The following is a 24,327-nucleotide window of genomic DNA, read 5'->3' on the forward strand; positions in this document are numbered from 1 at the left end:
CTCCGTCTCAAAAAAAAAAAAAAAAAAAAAAAAAAAAAAAAAATCCCCCACGCTGTTGTCCTTACCAGTTTACATTGTGCTAGACACTTTCGCATGTATATGCATGCAACTTTTATTCTGTTTTTAAACTTTGCATTACATATACATTCTTCCATATGATCTTCATTAAAATAGTTAAATGGCTGCATAAAAAACCATGTGGTTCCTGGACCATTACGCTGTTCCCTCATTCCACTTTTGTTTTTAATGGAATAGAGCAAAGAACATCTTCTGTATTATTATTTGTCGAGAATAGGGCCGGGTGCAGTGGCTCAGGTCTGTAATCCCAGCACTTTGGGAGGCCAAGGAGGACGGATCGCTTGAGGTCAGGAGTTCGTGACCAGCCTGGGCAACATGCGAAAACCTAAATGTCTCTACTAAACATGTCTCTACTAAAAATACAAGAATTAGTGGGGCGTGGTGGTGCACACTGTGGTCCCAGCTACTCCAGAGGCTCAGGTGGGAGGATCACCTGAGCCTGGGAAGTTGAGACTGCAGTGAGTCTGGGCGACAGAGGGAGACCCTGTCTAAAAAGAAAAAGAAAAAAAAATTCCTAGCAGTACAGTTACAAGGTCAAAGGATAAGGTACACATTTTAAAAGTTTTTATTATCTTTCTGCTCCTGAGATAACGAAATACAGTAGTGTATGAACAACTCTTCATACATTACTCTCCAAGGTTTATCTTGTTAATCCTTTAAGACGTATCATCTCCCTATCCTTGGCTGCACCTGCAAAGAGCGGGAGTCGGCAGGTAACCCGATCTCCTCCACCAGGTGAGTCCCAGATGGAGGTGTCAACTACAGGACCAGGAGCAGAGCACTCCTGGGGCTTCGCTGGAACCATCAGCGTGGGACTGCTGTCTCTTCCCTCGCCGGAAAGACGCCAAGTTCCCGGCGGGCAGCAGACTCGGTTCTAATCTTCCTCGCCCCAGCCTCTCGGAGCGCCCTGCACGCAGTGGGCGTCTAATAAATGCAGTCGGCCCCGCTTGGACTAAAGCTCTCCCTTAAGTGGACCGGACACTAAACCCCTCCAGGTGCCACAGAGCTGCCGCTCCCGCCGCCAATTTGCTCCCTGCCTGCTCCCTCCCCGCGTTCCGCGTAGGACCCTCGGCGGCAGCTCACACCTTCCCTGACTGCCGGTGCCCGCTCCGGGCATCCTGCGCGCTCCCGCCGGCCCCGCCCCGCTGATCCCGCCCCGCCCCGCCGGCCCCGCCGGTTCCGCCTCCCGTCTCCCCGCAGCCCCCCGGAGCCGACAAGTGATGGCTGCCGCGGCCCCAGGTCCCGGGTCCCTCAGATAAGAGGGCCGGTGGAGGAGGAAGCGGCCAAGTCCACGATCCTGCTCCGGTGCCGCGGAGCACCGCCCACCTCAGCCGACCAGCCCCGTCGGCTATTGGGCCTCGCCGAGACGAGAGGAGGGAAAGGCCGCGGCGTCCTCTCCCTCCGCGGCTCATGGCGACGACACTTGGCACACCCGGGACCCTCAGGCCGTTGCGGTTGCGTCGTCAGCTGCTCGGGCCCCAGCCCCGGCCGCTGTGGTGACTCCGCCGCGCCTCGCCTTCGCACCGGTCCCCGTCCCGCCCGCCGCCTCAGCCGCCAGGGACATGTCTAACCCCGGAGGCCGGAGGAACGGGCGGGTCAAGCTGCGCCTGACGGGTGAGGCGGGGCGGCGGGCCCGGCCGGGCAGCCGCGGGGTGGGCGAGCTGGCGGGGGGTGCCTGTGGCCTTGGGAAGGGCCAGGGTCGCGATCAATGGTGAGTTGGGGGTCGGAGGAGTGGGAAGGCCTAGTTCAGGGAGAGTAATTGGAAAACCACTTGCTCCGGTTTGGATATTCTTTAAAAAGCCGAGGATGACTCGGGGCGGGGGGTGGTCTTTTGTGGAGGGGAGGATACACCGGTTCGCATGGCAGGCGGATTTCAGGTCGGAAAGTCTTGGTCAAGGAGCCAGACGCTGCCTCTCGGGGCTCGGGGGAGCAGCCCCTGGGCTACCGCCCAGGTGAGATCGTGAAGGGGATGAAGAGCTCCCGTGGCGAGGATTATTGAATCCGGTTGCTGACTGCGCGCAGTAAACACTCCTTAAAGATGGAGCGCTTAACGGGAGGGTGTGCGTGTGTGTTCCCCGGTTGTTACCTTACACACCCAGTTATGCCCGCATGAAAAACCTTTACTCCCCGCCGCCGGCCACCGCTGCCGGGGCCACACACCTTAAACTCACGTCTCTCTGAGGAGGGGAGACATGTTGACTTTTCCGGTGTGCCTGTCTAATCCGACGGCTCGGGCTCATTGTACACTGTGTCTTGGAAGTGTCTGATTGTAGGGTGGCATGTTTGGGGTTGTTACTTATAGGCCGCAGAACTTGTGTCTCACTTCTAGCTCCAGACCTGCTTTAAAAACACACTTTTTTTTGGTGGGGGGGGCGGAGGGGGTACATATTCTAAGTATGTCCTCATACAAATTTTCGAACAAACTTTCTGTTACTCTCCCCACCCTCCCCCTTCCTTTTTCTAAATGGAAAAGAATGTCCGGAGGGGTTGCCAGATAGAAGACTACACTTACAAAGTGTTTATGATTCCAGGTGCATGAAATCTTTAACATTACAGATACGTTTTTCTTACAGTGCCATTTCTGGTATTCTTACATGGACATGCCACCCCCATTTTAAGAAAACTTGTATTTGGTTTGAAAAGGAATTGGAATCACGGCGTTATCCTACCTTCACCATTTACCCCTGATAAATTGTCCACGTTTATATTCGGATGAGTGGTGAGAAAGATAATTTTCCGTAGAAGATTTGTGTGTGCGTGCACGTGTACTAATAAACTATAATTATGTTTGCCCACACTAGACTTTGAGATTTATTTGGACTGATTTTGTAGTTGAATGCTTGTGTGTCACATCCCAGTCCACTGGCTGAACTTGCTAGATGAAAACTTGCAGTGAATTTGGTATTTGAGACTTTAGCTTGAATGTATGTTGGCTGCAATTTAAATAATATATTACCTTCATGACAGTTTTCCTTTCCCTAGGGAAAATTGCAGGGAATCATTAACGGAGTGGTTCTTAATGGAAAACCTGTATTGGAGGATACTTGTATTCCACCCCCTCCCCCCCATTCAGTGTCCTTATATTGGGAGGAGTCAATGGAAACCTTTATAGGGGATCTTTGTTGCTTTAGAGTTTATCTGTTGCTGTTGCTATCTGGAGTCAGTGATCGTGGAAAGAACATGTGATCCCAGGTGTGCAGAAAGCGTCAGAAATAGGCTGTTTCCATTTACTTTCCTCTGGGCTATATAGAGAAAATGAGGGAAAAAATAGGGATTTTGATTTTCTGCAGATAAAATGAGTTGAGGTTTTTAGTATGACTCAATAGATCTTAAAGTGTTTATCTGTGGTTTCCGTACTGCCTGTGATACATTATAAAAATTTATATGTAAAGTTTGTTAAGAGGAAAGATTATGCTTATATTTTAGGGGAAGAGGGAATATTGAACTACATTTATAGAGTGATTTTGTTTCAGATTTTTCTGAAGAATTTTAAATAGCCTGTGTCCTCTTAATGGTAAAAACAGTGTGAGGTACTCTGAGTTTCTTACAACTATTTGTCTCTGTATAGTTTTCTCTTAAAATTTGACAAATATTAAAAACATTGTCCTTCCTTCTTTGGTTACAGTGGAGTCTCTTCTGTTTTGTCAGGAAAGTTAACATATTGTGTTTTTCATTTTTGTTCATCATTTACAAATCAGATGGTATAGATTTTAGCAAATAGATTTTAAGAACTGGATTCAATTAGCAGCTTTTAAGGACATAAACATTAAAGGGTTAGATGGAAAAGATTGTTTTGACTAACTGGATAAATGACAGGGCTGTGTTTGATGTGCATCCAGGAATTGGTCTGGAGCTGGTGCCCAACTTCTCAGTCCATCTTGAGAAGCCAAATAAAATACTTAACCTAGGCCTCATTTTGTTTAAAAAAAAAAAAAAAAGTTGATTCTTTGTGAAGACCTTAAGAAATGTTTGGCATACCTTTAGACTAAGTGTTTAACAATTCATTTAGATCTGGGTTCCCTAATAGAGGAAAAAAAATCACTTAAAAAAAGACAGATCCCACAGTGAATTTATATTTGGTTTATAATACACTTGGGCTATAAGGTGTTTTAAAATTATTGTTCTTTGCTTGAAGTTAATACCATATTAGTATTTTAAATTTATAGAGTACCTTTGATTTCAAGATGCTGTATAAACTTTAGTTACTTGGTGATAACCTTATTATGGAATTGCCCCTTTACTGAAAGGTATAAACATTTCTTGCATGGTGACACACACACACACACACACACACTCTCACACACTCATACACACTCTTTCTGAAGAAGAGGAAATATTTAAACCATGAGATCTCTGCCCACAATTGATATTAGACCTTTCCACATATTATTCTTAAAACTACAATCAGTGAACTGTTTGGTATTTGTCAACGCTAACAAGGTGGGGCTAATTTAATAATTTAATCCCAAATTTTAGATTCCTCAGGCAATTGGGGGTTAGAATCCGATTTCATCCATCAAGCTACTTCTGTTCTTTATGACACATTAACATATGATCATTAAAATGGGCTGTATGGTAACACTATCAACTTCAACTACTATTTCTATAACGAATTGATTACAAAATGTATAATTTCTATATCATTATACTTATACGACTATCTGATACAGGCTTTTCTTCCAATGGTTTGGATAGAAAAATATTCTTTTTTTTTTTTTGAGTCGGAGTCTCGCTCTGTCGTTCAGGCTGGAGTGCAGTGGTGCAATCTCGGCTCACTGCAAGCTCCACCTCCCAGGTTCACGCCATTCTCCTGCCTCAGCCTTCCGAGTAGCTGGGACTACAGGTGCCTGCCACCACGCCTGGCTAATTTTGTTTTTGTATTTTAAGTAGAGACGGGGTTTCACCGTGTTAGCCAGGATGGTCTCGATCTCCTGACCTCATGATCCGCCCACCTTGGCCTCCCAAAGTGCTGGGATTACAGGCGTGAGCCACCGCGCCTGGCCTAGAAAAATATTCTTTACAGTAAACACTTTGGGATAATTTTTTAGACCATTATTGTTTCTGAAAACCAAAGGTTGGAAAAAGCAGCTCAGTGTAATTTCTAATATTTTAAATTCTTAGGTATGGAGAAGTAGAACAAGATTACTCCTCTAGAACATTTATTTCAGACCTTTTTATAAATTTAATGTTTTTGTATGCTGCTTCTCATATTATTAATTTCAAACCCGTTGGCAATAAGGAGGTTGAACTTGTCTATAATGTAAGGAAATTTAACTTTAAAAATTTCCCTTTAGATATGCTAGCATCTTAATCTTGGTACACTACATATTTTATCGATTCAAGGCTTTAAAAATTATAGCTTCATTCTGTTTCATAGCTTTTTAAGTATGCCTATACACCATAATGATTTTATTTATTTTTTGAGATAGAGTTTCGCTCTTGGCTGAAGTGTAATGGCCCAATCTTGGCCCACTGCAACCTCCGCCTCCCACGTTCAAGCGATTCCCTGCCTCAGTCTCCTGAGTAGCTGGGATTACAGGCGCCCACCACCACACCTGGATAATTTTTTTTTGTAGAGATGGGGTTTCACCATGTTGGCCAGGCTGGTCTTGAACTCCTGACTTCAGGTGATCTGCCCGCCTTGGCCTCTCAAAGTGCTGGGATTACAGGCGTGAGCCACCGCACCCAGCCCATAATGACTTTTATATACTAGAGGTGTTAGTGATTTGAATGTCCCCAGTTCATTTTATTTTCTTGGTTTCTGAGGAGGAAGCCAAGGTAGCTAAGCTCCTTCCTTTTCTCTTAAATTCTGTCTTCTAGTCTAACCCTCTTCAGGCAGGCAGTAGAACATGTCAAGGTTCTTGATGTAGTTTGGTATTCATAGTAAAGTCTGTGTATTTTAGTCATAACTTTTACTTTTTTCTTGTTGGTTGAGCTGTTACTATCACAGCATACTAACATCTCATTTAGCATAACTCAGTTTTCAAGATAAATGAAGGATCATACTTATGCATACAAGATTTTATTTTAGCCTTTTTTTTTTTTTGGCAGAGTCTCATTCTGTTGCCCATGCTGGAGTGCAGTGGCAACAGCGTGCAGTGAGCGATCCCGGCTCTCTGCAGCTTTGACCTCCTGGCTCAAGTGATTTTTCCCACCTTGGCTTCCCAAGTAGCTGGGACTACAGGTATGCGCCACCGTGACTGGCTAATTTTTTTTACTTTTTTTCTTCCCCCCAGTAGATATGGGCTTTCTCCAGGTTGCCCAGGCTGGTCCACTTTTGCACTCAGGAGATCCTCCTGCCTCAGCCTTCCAAAATGCTGGGATTACAGGTGTGAGCCACCATGCCTGGCCTATTTTAGTCTTTTTTGGTGAGAGTCTTAAAGATGTAATATGTCCTCCTCTTTTAAAATAGGTCATACTTAGTAGAACTTGATGTTTTACTTATGATTCAATATAATTATGAATATAAATTATTGTTTTGTTGCATATGTAATGTGAGGATCTCATTAGGGCCTGTAGAGAGAAGTATTTCACCCTGGCTAAAGGGTGATAGGTCATTTAACTTTGTTCTTACTAGTTTTTCTCTTTGCCTTCATTTTTGTTTACTGATACTTTCTTTGTCTAAGAATGCTGAACCCTTGAAATACACCATTGTAATCAGCATTGTTACTTGTTTCTGTATGATTGACATGTATTGAAAGTTTAAGTGCCAGATGCTGTGTTAAGTTCATATCTATTATCACTTTTAATTTTCACAGTAGCTCTAAGTGGTAGGAGAAACTGAAAGTTGGAGAAGTACATGTCACAACCAAAGTTGTCTAGAAAGCTTATTACAAGTTTATTAGAATTTGTGTGGAAAAATAAAATTGACATATTCTGTTCACTTGGAATTGTCCTCGCCCCTACCAATACTTGCCCATCTTTTAAGGCTCAACTCAAGGATTACTATTATCCCTAGAACTTTCCCTGACCTGAGTTGAATTGTCCTCTGTGACTCTAAGAAACTCTTCTTCTAGTATCAGACCTAACCCACTGATAGGCATTTATTGTTCCTATGCTTTAAGTTCCATGAAGTCAGGATCCTTGTGTGAGTATGGATTAAGACCTTTTTGGCATTTTATTTAATGAATTCTGGAGAGCTATAAATAGTTCCGAATAGTTCTGCATGTGTTCTTTATGGCTAATGCATTGGGTATGAGTGGCAAGAGGTGAGGCTCTAGACAGGGACCAACCTAGTTTGGACCTTTTTGTAGTTTGCCAAGATGTTCATTTCTTTTAAGGTGGTAGGAACCATTGCAGGATTTTAAGCTTTGATATATTTGCTATTTAGACACAATCTGGGAGCAATATGGAGGATGGACTGGAATGGGAACCATGAAGACTGGTTTTAGGATAACTGGTTAAGAAGAGTCAACAGCAACCATTGTTCAGTTTTGTTTTCTTGTTTGAACGTTTATTTCCAAATTTTTTATTACAAATAATTGCTGTAAACATCTTGGCGTAGGTAACTTTGATTTTTTTTAAAGGATTTTTTTTTAGGATGCTTCCATAAAAATAGTGTTACTGAGTTCAAGTGTGTGGATATTTTTAAGGTTTCGTGATTAATCTTTCCTTTAGGCTGCTTCTTAAAAGAGTTGGGCCTATTTAAAGCAGCAGTAAATAAAGATGTCCCTTTTCACTATTCTGTTATAAGCATTAGCTAATAGGGTTTTAAATTTTTTTGCTAATTTCATGGCATGTGCCATTTAAACATTCGTGAAGCAGAATATTTTCCTGTCTGTTTACTAATCATATTTATTTTCATTGACTTGTTTGGCCTTGTCCTAGTTATGTTAGAGCCTTAGTGTTTTTCTTATTCATCTACCTGAGACTTACAAATATATTAATATGTTGTCATATTTGCTACAAACATTTCCATGGTGAATTGTCTTTTAATATTGGTCTTTGTTTGGACGTGTAGAAATGTGTTACCTTAGGAGTCAAAATCTGTCCAACTTTTGTTTTGTTTTTCCTGTTCTATACTTGGAAAGCCTTTTTCTTCAAGAAGTTTGATAAGTGTTTTTTAAAAACGCTTTAATAAACTATTCCCCCTTCAATTTCTATTTAGCCATCTCATCATTATTTATTAACCAGTTCTTCCTTTCAACAGTGATGTAGTATCTTTTCAGTTATGTTAATTATAAGAGTCAGATATATCTCTTGTTCAGTGCCATACTATTTTCATTATTGTAGCTTTATAATTTAGTTTAATATTCTCACTAGGCCAGTTTTTTTAAGAGATGGAGTCTCGCTCTGTCACCCAGGCTGGAGTACAGTGGTGTGATCTTGGCTCACTGCAGCCTCTAACCCCTGGGTTCAAGTGATTCTCCTGCCTCAACCTCCCTGGTAGCTGGGATTACAGGTGCATGCCATGACTCCCAGCCAGTTTTTTTGGGGTGAAGACGGGGTTATGTTGGTCAAGTTGGTCTCAAACTCCTGACCTCAAGTGATCTGCCTGCCTGGGCCTCCCAATTTTTTTTTTTTTTTTTTTTTTTTTTTTGCTATTCTTATGTTTTGCTTCCACATAAATATTAAACTTGTTAAGTTTAATAAGAAATTTCACTGGGGCCAGGCGTGGTGGCTCATGCCTGTAATCCCAGGACTTTGGGGAGGCTGAGGAGGGTGGATCATCTGAGGTCAGGAGTTTGAGACCAGCCTGGCCAACATGGTGAAACCCTATCTCTACTAATAATACAAAAATTAGTTGGGCGTGGTGGCACATACCTGTAATCCCAGCTACTGGGGAGGCTGCGTCAAGAGAATCACTTGAACCCAGGAGGCGGAGGTTGCAGTGAGCCGAGATCATGCCACTGTACTCCAGCCTGGGTAACAGAGTGAAGCTGTGTCTCAAAAAAAAAAAAAAAAAAAAAAAAAAAGACATTTCACTGGGATTATTATTAGAATTTCCTTACTTTGGGAAAAAGAGGCATCTAAGTTTATTTAGTTTTCTCACCCAGAAGCATGCTATGTTTTTACGTTTATTTAAGCTTTCGCCCATATTGTTCAGGATAGCTTTATAATTTTCTTCCTATGTTTGAATTTAATTTCAGATAATTTATATTTGTGTGATTTACATTGTGTTTTCTAATCCTAATTATTGCTTGTATTTAGGAATGCAGTTATATGTATTTTTGCTTGAGTAGAACAATTTTGGCTGGGCATGGTGGCTCATGCCTGTTATTCCAGCACTTTGGGAGGCCAAGGTGGGAGGATCACTTGAGCCCAGGAGTTCGAGACCAGCCTGGGCAACATAGTGAGACCTCATCTCTATATTTATTTATTTATTAATTTATTATTATTTTTTGAGACTGAGTTTCCCTCTTGTCGCCCAGGCTGGAGTGCAGTGGCGCCATCTTGGCTCACTGCAAACTCCGCCTCCCGGGTTCAAGCGATTCTTCGGCCTCAGCCTCCCGAGTAGCGGGGATTACAGGCATGCTAATTTTGTATTTTTAGTAGAGACGGGGTTTCTCCGTGTTGGTCAGGCTGGTCTCGAACTCCCGACCTTAGGTGATCCACCTGCCTTGGCCTCCCAAAGTGCTGGGACTACAGGCATGAGCTACCACGCCCGGCTGATGCTAGTTTTCTAGGTATCAGTGTTTGGTACTTGTTACAGTTGAATGTTAACACTTAAGATTTTTCTTTTCTCTTGGATTCCTCCCCAACACGTAAGTAGCTGAACAAAGTGAGAAATTTTGTTTATTTTATTAAAATTTTTTTAAATACGAGCAGTCTCCTGAACAAGAATAGTTTCAGACAGACTCTGTTTTAGAATAGCTTCTGATGGCATTGGCTACCTTTTTTAAAAACCACATTTGATGTTGTATTAAAAAGTATCAAAACCTAATCTTAAGTTTGATTGGCAGTTTGGTTTGGTTTTATACAAAAATTGATAGCAGACATAAAGTTTAAATTATTTATTTATTTATTCTGAGACAGAGTTTTGCTCTTGTTGCCCAGGCTGGAGTGCAGTGGCGCCATCTCTGCTCACCGAAACCTCTGCCTCCCGGGTTCAAGCGATTCTCCGGCCTCAGCCTCCTGAGTAGCTAGGATTACAGGCATGCACCACCATGCCAGTGTAATTTTTTTTGTATTTTTCGTAGAGACGGGGTTTCTCCATGTTGACCAGGCTGGTCTCGAACTTCCAACCTTAGGTGATCCACCTGCCTCGGCCTCCCAAAGTGCTGGGATTACAGGTGTGAGCCACCGCGCCTGGCCTAAACTTTAAATTTTTAAATAAACCGTGATGATTCATTTTTAGGGAGGAATTACCACATAGATTATTGCAATCATGCAATGCTATTCCCATTTCTTCCCAAAAAGTTTCCTCTTACCTCTTCATAGCCAGTTGTCTTCTTTAATACCCAGAACTTATCAACTACTGATCTGTTTTCTGTCACTATAATTTTGCCTTTTCTAGGATTTTGTGTAAATGGAATCATACCGTCTGCAGTCTTTTGGGTGAGGCTTCTTTTAGCATAATGCTTTTGAGATCCATCCATACTGGGTATCAGTACTTTGTTCCTTTTCATTCCTGAGGAATATTGCATTGTACATCAATTTGTTTATCCGTTTGTAAATATCCACAGACATTTGTTGTTTCCAGTTTTTGGCCATTACGAATAAACATTTGAGTACATGGCTCTTTGTGAACATGTTTTACTTGCCCTTGGGTAAATGAGTGGGATTGTTGCACCATACAAAAAGTATGCGTTTTAACTTTTTAAAAATCTGCTGGGTGGATTGCTTGAGCCCAGGAGTTTGAGACCAGCCTGGGCAACATGGCAAAACTCCGTCTCTACAAAAAATACAGAAATCAGTCAGGTGTGGTGGCCTGTGCCTGTAGTACCAGCTACCCAAGAAGCTGATGGAGGATTGATTGGGCCTGGGAAGTTAAGGCTGCAGTGAGCTGTGCTCACACCACTGCATTCTAGCGTGGGTGACCCTGTCTCAAAAAATAATAATAATAATATATTTTTTTCAAAGTTGTACCATTTTGCATTTCTACCAGCATTGTATGAGTTTCAGTAGTTCCTCGTCCTAGTCAGCACTTGATATTGTCTCTTTGATTTTAGCCATTCTAATTGGTAGGTACAGATATTTCTTTATACTTTAATTTTTACTTCCTTAATAACCTACAGTTTTAAGCATATTTTAATGGACTTATTTATTGTCCATATAATCTTTGGTGAATATCTAAGTCTTTTGTTCATGTTTTAAAATTGGATTGTTTTCTTATTGAGTTTGAGAATTCTTTATGTATTCTGGATATAAGCCTTTTATGAGATAAATACTTTGCAAATATTTCCTCCTGGACCGTAGCTCCCACCTGCCCTGCAAAAGATGTCCCAAAGAGAAGAAGTTTTGAATGCTGATGAAACCTGTTTATCAACTTTTTTTCTTTTGTGGTTCATGTTTTTTGAGTCCTAAGTCTTTTTCTAAACCAGAGTTCTAAAGATTTTTTCTGTGTTTTCTTCAGCATTATTTATAATTTTAACTCATACATTTAAACTTATTTTCAAGTTAATTTTTTAATATGCTCTGAGAAGTAAGGGTCCTGGTTTTTTTTTCATATGGATATTCCATTTTTGTAGCACTATTTGTTGAAAATACTTTTGTTTCCTCCATTGAATTGTCTTGGCACCTTGGTAGAAAATCAGTTGACAAGCCAGGCGTAGTGGGTCATGCCTGTTCTTTGGGAGGCCAAGGCCAGCGGATCACTTGAGGTCAGGAGTTCGAGACCAGCCTGGCCAACATGGCGAAACCCTGTCTCTACTAAAAATACAAAAATTAGCCAGGCATGTTGGTGGGCGCCTGTAATCCCAGCCACTCGGGAGGCTGAGGCAAGAGAATCACTTGAACCCAGGAGGCGGAGTTTGCAGTGAGCCGAGATCTCACCACTGCACTCCAGCCTGGGCGACAGAACGAGACTCTGTCTCAAAACAAACAAAAAAATCAGTTGACAATATACATATAATTCTATTTCTGGACTCTCTTCTGTTTTCTTTATCTATGATTCTACCCCTTTAAATTTATTCTTTTTAACACCGTGCTGTCTTGGTTACTATAGCTTTAAAATAAAGCAGCTTTCAAACAAATTGAGTCTTTGATTTAGGATCTTGTAATGCTTTGGAGCCATTGTTTAATTTGTTCAGCCAATAAGTATTTATCATTTTTGATCTGTGACAGATATTATTTTTATTATGTGGTACCATGAATGGAGATATAAGAAATCAGAAAAAGCCTAGATTGGGCCCTGTAGTTTTCCTTTAAGAATTTCTATTATGAACCTTACATTTTTAAATTATTAATCTTTTTCATCTCTTACTGATGTGATGAAAGAGGATTATGATAACCAGGACTTAACAAAGTTTGCCTGTTTACCAGCTGTCAGTCCCCTCAAATCACTTTTGGAAAAAGGTGGGATATAAAGAATAAACATATCTAAAATGTGACTATAGAAAAGAAAGGAGGTGATTGGTGTGTTAAGTGTGGGTTGGATTATGAGTATTTATTGTTTTTGCTTGTATTATTTTTGTGACAGGGTCTCTGTCACCTAGGCTGCAGTGCAGTGGCACAATCAGAGCTCACTGCGATCTTGAACTGGGCTCAAGTGATCCTCCCGCCTCAGCCTTCTGAATAGCTGGGTCTACAAACATGAACCACCATGCTCAGCTAATTTTTTAATTTGTTTTATTTTTTGTAGAGATGGGGGCCTCACTGTGTTGCCCAGGCTGGCCTCGAACTCCTGGCCTCAAGTGATCCCCTGCCTTGGCCTTCCAAAGTGCTGGGATTATAGGCCTGAGCCATTGCTGTGCCTGGCCTGCTTTTGCTTGCCTTATTTTATGTGTATATTTTTTCTAAAAGGCAAAAGAAAGGAAGAAACAATTTTATTAAAATGTAAGCATATATATATATTCAAAAAATATATACATATATACAAATATATGTGTATACACATACAAAATTGCATACACATATACAAATATATATGTGTATATATTTTTTGAGACAGAGCCTTGCTCTGTTGCCCAGGCTGGAGTGCAATGGCGTGATCCCAGCTCACTGCAACCTCCGCCTCCTGGGTTCAAGCGATTCTCCTGCCTCACCCTCCCGAGTAGGTGGGATTACAGGCACCCACTACTATGTCCAGCTAATTTTTGTATTTTTAGTATACATGGGGTTTTACCATGTCTGCCAGGATGGTCTCGATCTCTTGATCTCGTGATCCGCCTGCCTCGGCCTCCCAAAGTGCTAGGATTACAGGCGTGAGCCACTGCACCTGGCCTTTTTTTATTTTTTTAAGAGAGACAAGGTCTTGCTCTGTCACTTAGGCTGGAGTGCAGTGGCATGATCATAGCTCACTGTAGCCTTGAACTCTTGGGCTCAAGCAGTCCTCCCACCTTAGCCTACCAAGTAGCTAGGACTACAGGTGCCTGCCACCATGCCCAGCTATTTAAGAGAAAACTTTTTCGTACAGATAGAGTTTCACTATGTTGCCCAGGCTGGTCTAGAATTCCTGGCCTCAGGTGATCCTACCACCTGAGTATTACAGGTGTGATCTACTGCACCTGGCCAAATTTCACCTTATTTTGACTTGAGTTTTTTGAGTGGATTGGCAGGGAGCAATTAAGTAATAGGCTAAAGGGACCTAATAGTAATAGTGTGTTAAAAATTATTTTTTTCAGGAATCATATTGACAGGTCATGAAAATGAGACCAAAAGATCTCTGGAAGCGATTAATGATAAAATTTCATGGAGAAGAAGGCCTTGACTACAGAGGGGTTACCAGGTAAGGACTTGCTTGCCAGGTTATGACATACGCATCTTTGTACTTACCAATTTAAGATACTTCCTGCGGTGTAACTTTCTCATCGACATTTATTTTTTGGTATTCTATTCCCTAATGTTTGTATTACTGAGGATATCCTAATAGATGTATTCATAATGAGGTTAGGGTAGTACTGCTACTGGACAAGTATTTTAGAACTTCCCAATAGATCATCTGAGTCCAATGAGACTGCAGGCCCTGTGTTTTCTCCATCTCTCTCCTTCAGCATGTTATTGCCTCTGCTTTACATTGTCAGGAACAGTTTTGAGATTTAAATGGTATATGACAAACTGAATACTGGTTCTCTTTGCTTCCATTGTTATGCCTTTTTTCCTTGTTAAATGAATGTGTATGAATGCATGTGTGTATACACACGTACATATCATGATGGTCCTCAGAATGTTTCAGTACAGAAGGTGTAATGCTTCTGCTACGTTTGTAACTCACAGGTCAAGTCAAATTGATTTCTTTTTCTCTGGAGACAGGGTCTCCCTCTGTCACCCAGGCTGGAGTATAGTGGCGCGATCTCGGGTCACTGCAACCTCCCCAAGCTGGGCTCAAGAGATCCTCCCACCTCAGCCTCCTGAGCAGCTGGGACTACAGGTACAAGCCACCACACCCAGCTGATTTTTTTATTTTTTTTGTAGAGATGGGGTTTCGCCATGTTGCCCAGGCTGATCTCGAACTCCTGAGCTCAAATAGTCTGCCTTCCCCGGCCTCCCAAAGTGCTGGGATTACAGGTGTGAGCCACCACACCCAGCCGGTGATTTATTTCTGATATTATATTTACTATAAGAATTCTTTTCTAAATATGAAAATTAGTTTTATATAAATGTAGGAGAAATACTAGCTCTGTATTGAAATGTTTTAAGGATCATTGTAATTCTGCTTTCCCTAATCTTAAATCCAACCAAAATTAAATTATGTTTTCAATAATTCCCATTATTATTTAGCATTACATGTGTGTATTTGTAGACTTATTTTCATTCTGTCATCTTTTAAACCTATAGATGGGTGGTTTCTTTAGCGTGGATTTTTAAAAATAATCTCTTACACATCATACTTAGGACTTGATAGTTTCTGTGGAATTTGTGTTACTGACTTATAACTAGAGTTTGAATGTTTATTGGGAAAACTTAATCATGATCATCTGCTGGTGGCATCTAAGTACTATAATTATATGTATAGGTCAAATAAGTAGTTTAATTAATTAATTTTTTAGGGACAGGGTCTCTCTCTGTCACCCAGGCTCAATGGAGTGCAGTGGTGTGATCATGGCTCACTGCAGCCTTGAACTCCTAGGTACAAGTGATCTTCTTGCCTCAGCCTCCTAAAGAGCTAGGACTATAGGCACATGCTTGTATGCCTATTTAAAAAAATTTTTTTTGGCCAGACACAGTGGCTCATGCCTGTAATCCCAGCACTTTGGGAGGCCGAGGCGGGCAGATCACGAGGTCAAGAGATTGAGACTATCCTGGCCAACATGATGAAACCCCGTCTCTACTAAAAATACACACAAAAATTAGCTGGGCGTGGTGGCATGCGCCTGTAGTCCCAGCTATTCGGGAGGCTGAGATGGAAGAATCGCTTGAACCTGGGAGGTGGAGGTTGCAGTGAGCCAAGATCATGCCACTGCACTCCAGCCCGGGTGACAGAGTGAGACACTGTCTCAAAAAAAAAAAAAAAAAAAAAAAATTAGAATAATTAGTGTCAGCATTAAGCTAGTGCTGAGACCATAACCACTGTAAACAGGCACTCAAAGAGAAGGAAGACCAATAGTCTTCCTTCTTGAATAGTTCTTGAACTCCCAAGAGATTCTTGACATGCCAACTCGTAAATTTATTTTGTTCCCTCATCCTAGCTATAAGGCTGTTTGGAATGGTTCTTTTTCTTGGTATCTCCAGCAAGTGCCTGGCCCAGAATCATACAAGATGAGGGAATAAATTATGACCATCCCAATGTCTTTAAATAAAATAACAAAAGTAGGTGAAGGGAACTGGAAGGAAGGAGACAAATGTGAATTTTAAGATTTTTATGGAGCAGAGATGCTACCCTGTCCCATCAAGCTTTGAGGCCCTGGCAAGACAGGATGCCTGAGCCTGCAAAGCAGAAGCTAGACCTTAGGCAGGAATGAAGTCAACATGGTCAGTGCCACTCTGTGGAGCCCTGTGGGGCGCCCAGCCTGCATCCCCAGCAGACGTCACTCTGCCTCCAGCTCGAGGCAGGGGCTGCAGAGCTTTCCTCTTCAACCTTCAGCTTGAGTTGGCAGGTGCACAGTCAAAACCTTCAGGGTCCTAGAGCATTTATTTTCAGGAAGTAAATCTTCAGGATGTACTGAAGCATCTTCAGAATAGCAAATATGAAGAGGCTGACCCATACTGACAGTTCTGTGATTTACATGATCATATTCAAGAAACAGAGGGAGGCCAATCACATATCCATATGGAAAAATATGAGCTTTCACTTCTAACTCACACCACACACAAAAATTAATCCCAGAAAGATCATAAACCTAATTGTGAAAGATAAATCACTAAAGCTTCTAGAAGATAATATAGGCAAATACTTTCAGATCCTTGGGGGAGATGAGTATCTCTTAAATGGGACAAAAACCAAGCAAGCCATAAACAAAAAGACTGATAAACTGTACATCATTAAAAGAATCTCTGTTCAATAAAAATACCATTAGGAGATTTAAAAGTCAAGCCCTACAGACTAGAAAGAGATACTTGATATATATACTGTTTTTGTCCAGTAAAAGACTCATATCTACAATATACAAAGAGCTCCTTCAAATCAATACATACACATACAACTCAATTTAAGACTGGGATGACAACTTGGACAGACATTCTATAAAAGAGGATTGACTGGCCAATAAGTAAATGAAAAGGTATCATCTTTAGTCATCAAGGAAATGAAAATTAAAACCACTACACATCTACTAGAGTGGCTAAAATGAAAAAGATTGGTAACACCATTGGCTAGGATAAAGAGCAACTAGAATGCTCATTTGTTGCCAATATGAGTATAAATTAGCACAGTTTAGAAAACTGTTTGGTGGTGGTATCTATTAAAGCTAAACATGCGAGGCACGGTGGCTCACGCCTGTAATCCCAGCACTTTGGGAGGCTGAGGCAGGTGGATCATGAGGTCAGGAGGTCGAGACCATCCTGGCTAACACAGTGAAACCCCGTCTCTACTAAAAATACAAAAAATTAGCTGGGCGTGGTGGCACGCGCCTGTAGTCCCAGCTACTCAGGAGGGTGAGGCAGGAGAATTGCTTGAACTGGGGAGGCAGAGGTTGCAGTGAGCTGAGATCACACCACTGCACTCCAGCGTGGGCGTCAGAGAGAGACTCCATCTCAGGGGGAAAAAAAAAAAAAAGTAAATATATCCAAGGACCTAGCAATTCCTTTCCCAGGTATATACCCACAGAAATAAACACCAAGGTTCTCTAAAAGCATGTACAAGATGTTCACTACAGCTTTCTTCATAATAGTCAAAACCTGGAAACAGCTGGGCACGGTGGCTCACACCTGTAATCCCAGAACTTTGGGAGGCTGAGGCGGGCGGATCACAAGGTCAGGAGTTCGAGACCAGCCTGGCCAATATAGTGAAACCCTGTGTCTACTAAAAATACAAAAATTAGCCGTGTGCGGTGGCACGTGCCTGTAATCCCAGCTACTTGGGAGGCTGAGGCAGGAGAATCACCTGAACCTGAGGGGCAGAGGTTGTAGTGAGCCAAGCTCATGCCACTACACGCCAGCCTGGGCAACACAGCGAGATTCCATCTCAAATAAACAAACAAACAAATCTGGAAACAACCCAAATATCCATTAACAAGAGAATGGGTAATAGGCTGTGATATATTTTTACAATGGAGTATTACAGAACAATGGAAAAGAATGAACTACAGTCTTACGCTATATGTACAGCTGAAGCTCACAGATGTATTCAGCGAAAGAAACCAGACACAAAAGAGTACATACTGCATGATTCCATTTATAGGCGTGAGGTTCAACAACAGGAGAAACTAACGCACGGCTCTAGAAGTCAGAATGGTGGTTTTCAAGGGGCGCAATGACTGGGAGAAGGTACTCAGGAGTCTCTGGTGGGCTAGACACGTTCTAGATCTTGATCTAGATGGTGGTCACAGGGTACGCATCATATGTAAATACTCACCAAGGTGGACACTGAAGATCTGGTACTTTAGATACATCATTCCTCAAAAAGTTTTTAAAGGAGAAAGTGGGGCAATTCAAAGGGGAAAAGACGGCCTTTTTAACAAATGGTGCTCGTTCTACTGGGTATCTACATCCTTGATACACAGAAGTTAACTCAAGATGGACCACAGACTCACATGTAAGAGCCAAAATAACATTCTTAGAAGAAATCATGGAAGTAAATCTTTGTGACCTTGGATTAGGTAATGGGTACTTAGCTACCACACCAAAAGCACAAGTGACAAAAGAAAAACTAGATAAATTGAACTATATCAAAATTAGAAGCTTTTATGCTGCCAACAATACCATCAAAAGAGTGAACAGAATGGGAGAAAATATTTGTAAATCATGTATCTGGTAAGGGTCTAGTATCCAGAATATATATGATTTAAAGAACTAGCCTGGGCAACATGGTGAAACCTCGTCTCTATAAAAAATATAAAAAAAATTAGCTGGTCTTGGTGGTGTGAGCCTGTAGTCCCAGCTACTCAGGAGGCTAAGGCGGGAGGAGCATCTGAGCCTGGAAAGTTGAGGCTGCAGTGAGCTGAGATCACGCCACTGCACTCCAGCCTGGGTGACAGAGCAAGGCCCTGTCTCAAAAATAAATAAAAAAGAAGAGAAAAAAAGTACTATTATAATCCAACAACAACAACAAAACATAGTTTTAAAATGGGCAAAGGTAGGCTGAATGTGGTGGCTCACACTTGTAATCCTGGCACTTTTAGAGGTTGAAGCCGGAGGATCACTTGAGCCCAGGAGTTTGAGACCGGCCTGGCAACATCACAAAGCCCCATCTCTACAAAAAATTAACTGGTCATGGTGGCGCATGCCTATAATCCCAGCTATGTGGGAGGCTGAGGTGGGAGAATCACTTGAGGTCGGGAGGTTGAGGCTGCAGTGAGCTGTGATCATGCCACTGCACTCTAGTCTGGACAACACTAGATCCTGTCTTTTTTTTGAGATCCTGTCTCAAAAAAACAAAAAAAAAGCCAAAGGTTTGGAATAGACATTTCTCCAAAGAAGATTCACAAATGGCCAATACGCACATGGAAAGATGTTCAACTTCATTAACTGTCAGGGAAACATAGATCAGAACCACAATGAGCTCCCACTTCTTACCCACAGTGATGGCTATCATAATAATTTTTTAAAAAACTAGACAGTAGGCCAGGCACAGTGGCTCACGGCTGTAATCCCAGCACTTTCGGAGGCTGAGCCAGGTGGATCACGGGGTCAGGAGTTCGAGACCAGCCTGACCAACATGGTGAAACCCTGTCTCTACTAAAAATACAAAAATTAGCCAGATGAGGTGGCATACACCTATAATCCCAGCTACTCAGGAGGGTGAGGCAGGAGAATCACTTGAACCCTTGAACCCGCAGCCAAGATCGTGCCGCTGCACTCCAGCCTGGGTGACAGAGCAAGACTCTGTCTCAAAAAAAAAAAAAAAAAAAAAAAAAGTATACTGACAAACCTTGGGAAGCCGAGGCAGGAGAATTGCTTGAAACAGTTCAGTTGTGAACTACTGGGATGTATGTCACAGCTGATCAACATGTGAAGATACTGGTACTTGATAGCCTCTTAAGGAAAATTTGCTTCCAAATTTTAAGCTGGAAAGTCACTGGAATAACTTTAAAAAAAATTACAATACCTGGCTTTTTAGATTTTCGTTACGTGTGTTAAGAATTGTGTACAAATTGAAATGTCTGTACTGATCCTCAACCAATAAAATCTCAATTATGAAAGAAAAAAAAATAAGTAGTTTTGCAGGAGGCCTGACGTGGGCTGGAGTCACTCTGTTCTCCTCCTACAGCAGGGCCTCACTCTCCTCCCCCTCAGCAGCCGACTCTCCAGTTGGGGTCTTCTCTGTTGGGGTTTCAGTGTCCCTGGGATAAGAATAACAATGCCAAGGTTTTGATTCTTGAAAGGAACAATTAAGCTTCTCACCCCCTCCTCATTTTAGATGGGAACCGTGAGGGCCCTGTCGTCTACCCGGTGTCCCTGTTGAGGATCTCATCCTCGTTGGAAGACTCCTTGTCATGCAGCTTCATGGTTTCTTGTTTTTGTTTGTTTTTTTGAGACAGAGTTTTGCTCTTGTTGCCCAGGCTGGAGTGCAATGGTGTGATCTCGGCTCACTGCAACCTCCGCCTCCTGGGTTCAAGCAATTCTCCTGCCTCAGCCTCGCAAGTAGCTGGGATTATAGGCCTGCACCACCACGCCTAGCTAATTTTGTATTTTTAGTAGAGACGGGGTTTCGCCATGCTGGTCAGGCTGGTCTTGAACTCCCAACTGTTACATATGTCCATGTGAGGAGAGTCCACCAACAGGCTTTGCGTGAGCAACAAGGTTGTTTATTTCACTTGGGTGCAAGTGGACTGAGTCCACAAAGAGAGTCAACAAAGGGAGATGGGGTGGGGCAGCTTTATAGGATTTGGGTAGGTAGTGGAAAATTACAGTTAAAGGTAGTTAACTCTTGCAGACAGGGCAGGAGTCACAAGGTGCAGGGTGGGGAGATCATGAGACTCATTGTCCAGGGGAGGAATGTCACAAGGCCAATTGATTAGTTGGGGTGGGGCAGGAACAAATCACCATGGTGGAATGTCATCAGTTAAGGCAGGAACTGGCTGTTTCATTTTTTTGGTGGTTCTTCAGTTGCTCCAGGCCATCTGGACGTATACCTGCAGATCACAGGGGTTATGATGGCTTAGCTTGGGCTCAGCGGCCTGACATTGAGGATCCTTCTTTATCTTTTTCTGATGCCCTTCTATGAGAATGAATCTGTTTTGGAAGAAAATGCAATTAAGATTATCCATCACAACAACCCCTATCTCCAAATCTGTATTCATTGCTTCTATTCATTATAAGTCTCATCTACCTGATGAAATAACTTTTTTGAAGACAGGAATTATATGCTGTTTAGCAGTGCTTTGATTCTTCCACAGTTCAGTCATCCTTGATATCTTGCGGGGGATTGGTTCTAGGATACCGCCGCCACACCATACCAGAATCTGTGGATGCTCAATCCCTTACATATAATGGTGCAGTATTTGCATATAACCAACACACATCCCACATATACTTTATTTATTTATTTACTTAGAGACAAGATCGCCCTCTGTTGCTCAGCTGGAGTGCAGTGTCACAATCACAGCTCACTGCAGCCTCAACCTCCTGGGTTCCAGTGATCCGCCCATCTCAACCTCTTGAGTAGCTGGGACTACAGGTGCATCCCACCACACCTGGCTAATTTTTTTTTAATTTTTATTTTTAGTAAAGACAAGTTCTCACTATGCTGCCCAGGTTGGCCTCCCAAAGTATTGGGATTACAAGGGTGAGCCACAGTACCTGGCCCCATGTACTTTAAGTCATTACTTATAAAATGTATAGATATTGTACAATGGTGACAGTTGTTATGCTGTATTTTCTATTTGTATTTTTATTGTTTCTTTTTTCAAATATTCAGCCTCATCTAGTTGAATCTGAAGATGTGGACCTGCTGATGAAGAGGGCTGACTGTGTCTAACTTAGGGTCTTGCGTGCAGCTGGCACTTAATACATTTTATTGACTATTTTAGCTAACATTCAACAGACAATTCCTAACAAAACACTCTTAAAAGTAGGAAAAAAAGGAAACCTGAGTCCTTCCTCTACAGTGGCAGGAAAATCAGCCTAGGCAACATAGCGAGACCTTGTCTCTACAAAAAAAATTTTTTTTAATTAGCTGCCTGTTTGTAGTCCCAGCCACTTGGAAGCTGAGGCAGGAGGATCCCTTAAGCCCAGGAGTTTGAGGTTACAGTGAGCTAGATCACACCATTGCTCTCCAGCCTGGGTGACAACAAGGCCCTGAGAAAGAAGAAAAAAAAAAAAAAGGAAAAAGGAAAGGAAGGAAAGAATATAAGTATTGAAAAGGAAGAGACAAAACTATGATTATTTGCATATGAAATGATAAATGTTAGACAGCCAAGGAAGCCTAAGAGAATCAACTAAGTTTCTTTTACTGGAAGTAATATGAGAATTCAATACAGTGGCTATATACAAAATCAAGAGAGCAGCACACAGACCTCAACTACTTTTCCCATGTACCACCAATAACTAATTAGAAAATGGAAGGAAGATCCCATTTACAATGGCAATACAAATGTATGAAGTATTTAGGAACAAAAATACAAAGGTCTTTTATCTAACAAAAAATATATAAGATCTCTATGATGAAAACCCTAAAACTCTTCTGAAAGACATTAAAAAGAAATGAATACATGAGGCAGCACATTCCTAGAATGTTGTACAGATGTCAATTCTCAAATTAATCTATAAATTTAATGTAATCCTATTCAAATCCTCAGATAGTTTTTGGTGGTGGCTGTTTTTGAGACAGGGCCTCGCTCTGTTGCCCAGGCTAGAGTGCAGTGGTATGACCACAGATCACTGCATCCTCGACCTCCCAGGCTCAAGCAATCCTCCCACTTCAGCCTCTGAAGTCTCTCATATGGTGTCCAAGAAATGGAGAAAAATCTCACAAAGGGACTAGGCTTAGGAGGGCTGGAATATTCAAGGAAGGTTTCAAGCAGAAAGATGAACTTGAGTTGGCTTTTGAGAGATTCATAGGATTCCCACAGGCAGAGTGAAATAAGGGAATTTTAGATGGACAAACGCACAGACAAAAGCAGAAATGCGGATGGTGTGACTGGGGTATGGTGAGGGGCTGCTCTGGCTGGAATGGAGGGCTGGCTGCCACAATAATGGAAATAGTAAATGAGGCAAATAAGGTTGGATTGGTAGCATAGCATCAAGGTTACCAGCTTTTTAAATCACTCTTCAATATGCTAGCACTGGCCTATTGGGAAAAGTAATGCATCATGTAATCAAACAAAAGGCAAACAGAGGCAAGCTCCAGGAATGAGCATTGTAAACAGGACTCACCCTAGAGTCGCCAGATGTAGGCTTTAGATATGTTAATGCAGGTTGAGCATCTCTAATCCGAGGGGGAATGTCTCATATGGTGTCCAAGAAATGGACACATCTCACAGAGGGCCTAGACTCAGGAGGGCTACAGTATGAGACATTTCCCTTCCCCTGTGAACTTAAAAATGTGGCCAACAATTTTTTTAAAAGATGGCTACCCTGCAATGCTTTAACTGGACCTATTTAGACAATGCCTTACACACTGGAGAAGGATGATACTATGTGACTCTAATAAATCTACCAGACAATACTTCTCTCTTTTGGCTGTCTCCTTCCTCTCCAGGGTGATGACAACTCCGTGAGGGTGGAGATTATACATCTCTCATCATTTCAGCAACAAGGAAATAAATTAGTGGCAGAGTAAGGGTGACTTGGTGAGTACATCCAATTGTTAACATAGTTTTCGGTAGGAGAAATTTTGCTATTATATCAACTTCTTAAAATGGTCTAGTGGGATTAACTTGGTTTCAATTCACAGAGATCTCCTGGAAGTGAGGATCCTTTAAAAATCCTGGAATATACACTGCAGTAAAAGAACAAAGCATACCTCAGCCTTAAACGACTGAAGAAGAATGTCAAGTGGGGAAGTGGCTTTGATTTTCAGTTTGTGGGTTCTGAATCCACACAAAGACAGGATTGCTTTCTGAAAACCTGAATTAATTATTGTCCTTACCTCAATAAGACAAAAAATTATAATCAAAATCGTTAGTATTACAGTCACAGATATCGCCAAGATGAGTTTGTTGTTATAGCCATATCCTGGAACTTCTTTCGTGAGCTAAAAAAAAAAAAAAAAAAAAAAAAGGAAAGAACAATTAAAAAAAAAAAAAAAGAGAGTGAAAGCTAACTTTTCAAAACCCCAGTATTCCAGTTGAGTAGCTTACAGGTTCTTTTTTTTTTTTTTTTTTTTTTTGAGACAGGGTCTCACTCTGTCACCCAGGCTGGAGTACAGTGGTGCGATCACAGTTCACTACAGACTCGACCTCCCTGAGCTCAGGTGATCCACCTCAGCCTCTCGAGTAGCTGGAACTATAGGCACAAGTCACCACACCCAGCTAATTTTTGTATTTTTTGTGAAGATAGGGTTTCACTATATTGGCCAAGCTGGTCTCAAACTCCTCTGACTTCAAGTGATCTACCCACCTCGGTCTCCCAAAGTGCTGGGATTACAGGCGTGAGCTACCATGCCCGGCC

The 24,327-nt window shown here is 41.9% G+C and overlaps 1 long non-coding RNA gene and 1 pseudogene across 1 annotated transcript; one reads left to right on the top strand and one right to left on the bottom strand.

The window, feature by feature from the left end:
* Nucleotides 1–1,217: 1,217 nt before the first annotated feature.
* Nucleotides 1,218–15,652, top strand: LOC134738734 (uncharacterized). Its single transcript, XR_010124700.1, has 3 exons — nucleotides 1,218–1,692; nucleotides 13,803–13,906; nucleotides 14,431–15,652. It is a non-coding gene; the product is annotated as an uncharacterized LOC134738734 (long non-coding RNA).
* Nucleotides 15,653–20,657: 5,005 nt separating this feature from the next.
* Nucleotides 20,658–24,327, bottom strand: part of LOC129017619 (leucine-rich repeat-containing protein 37A3-like) — a 29,908-nt pseudogene continuing 26,238 nt past the window's right edge.

The sequence above is a fragment of the Pongo pygmaeus genome, chromosome 19, assembly GCF_028885625.2.
Source record: "Pongo pygmaeus isolate AG05252 chromosome 19, NHGRI_mPonPyg2-v2.0_pri, whole genome shotgun sequence".
Taxonomy (NCBI): Eukaryota; Metazoa; Chordata; class Mammalia; order Primates; family Hominidae; genus Pongo; species Pongo pygmaeus.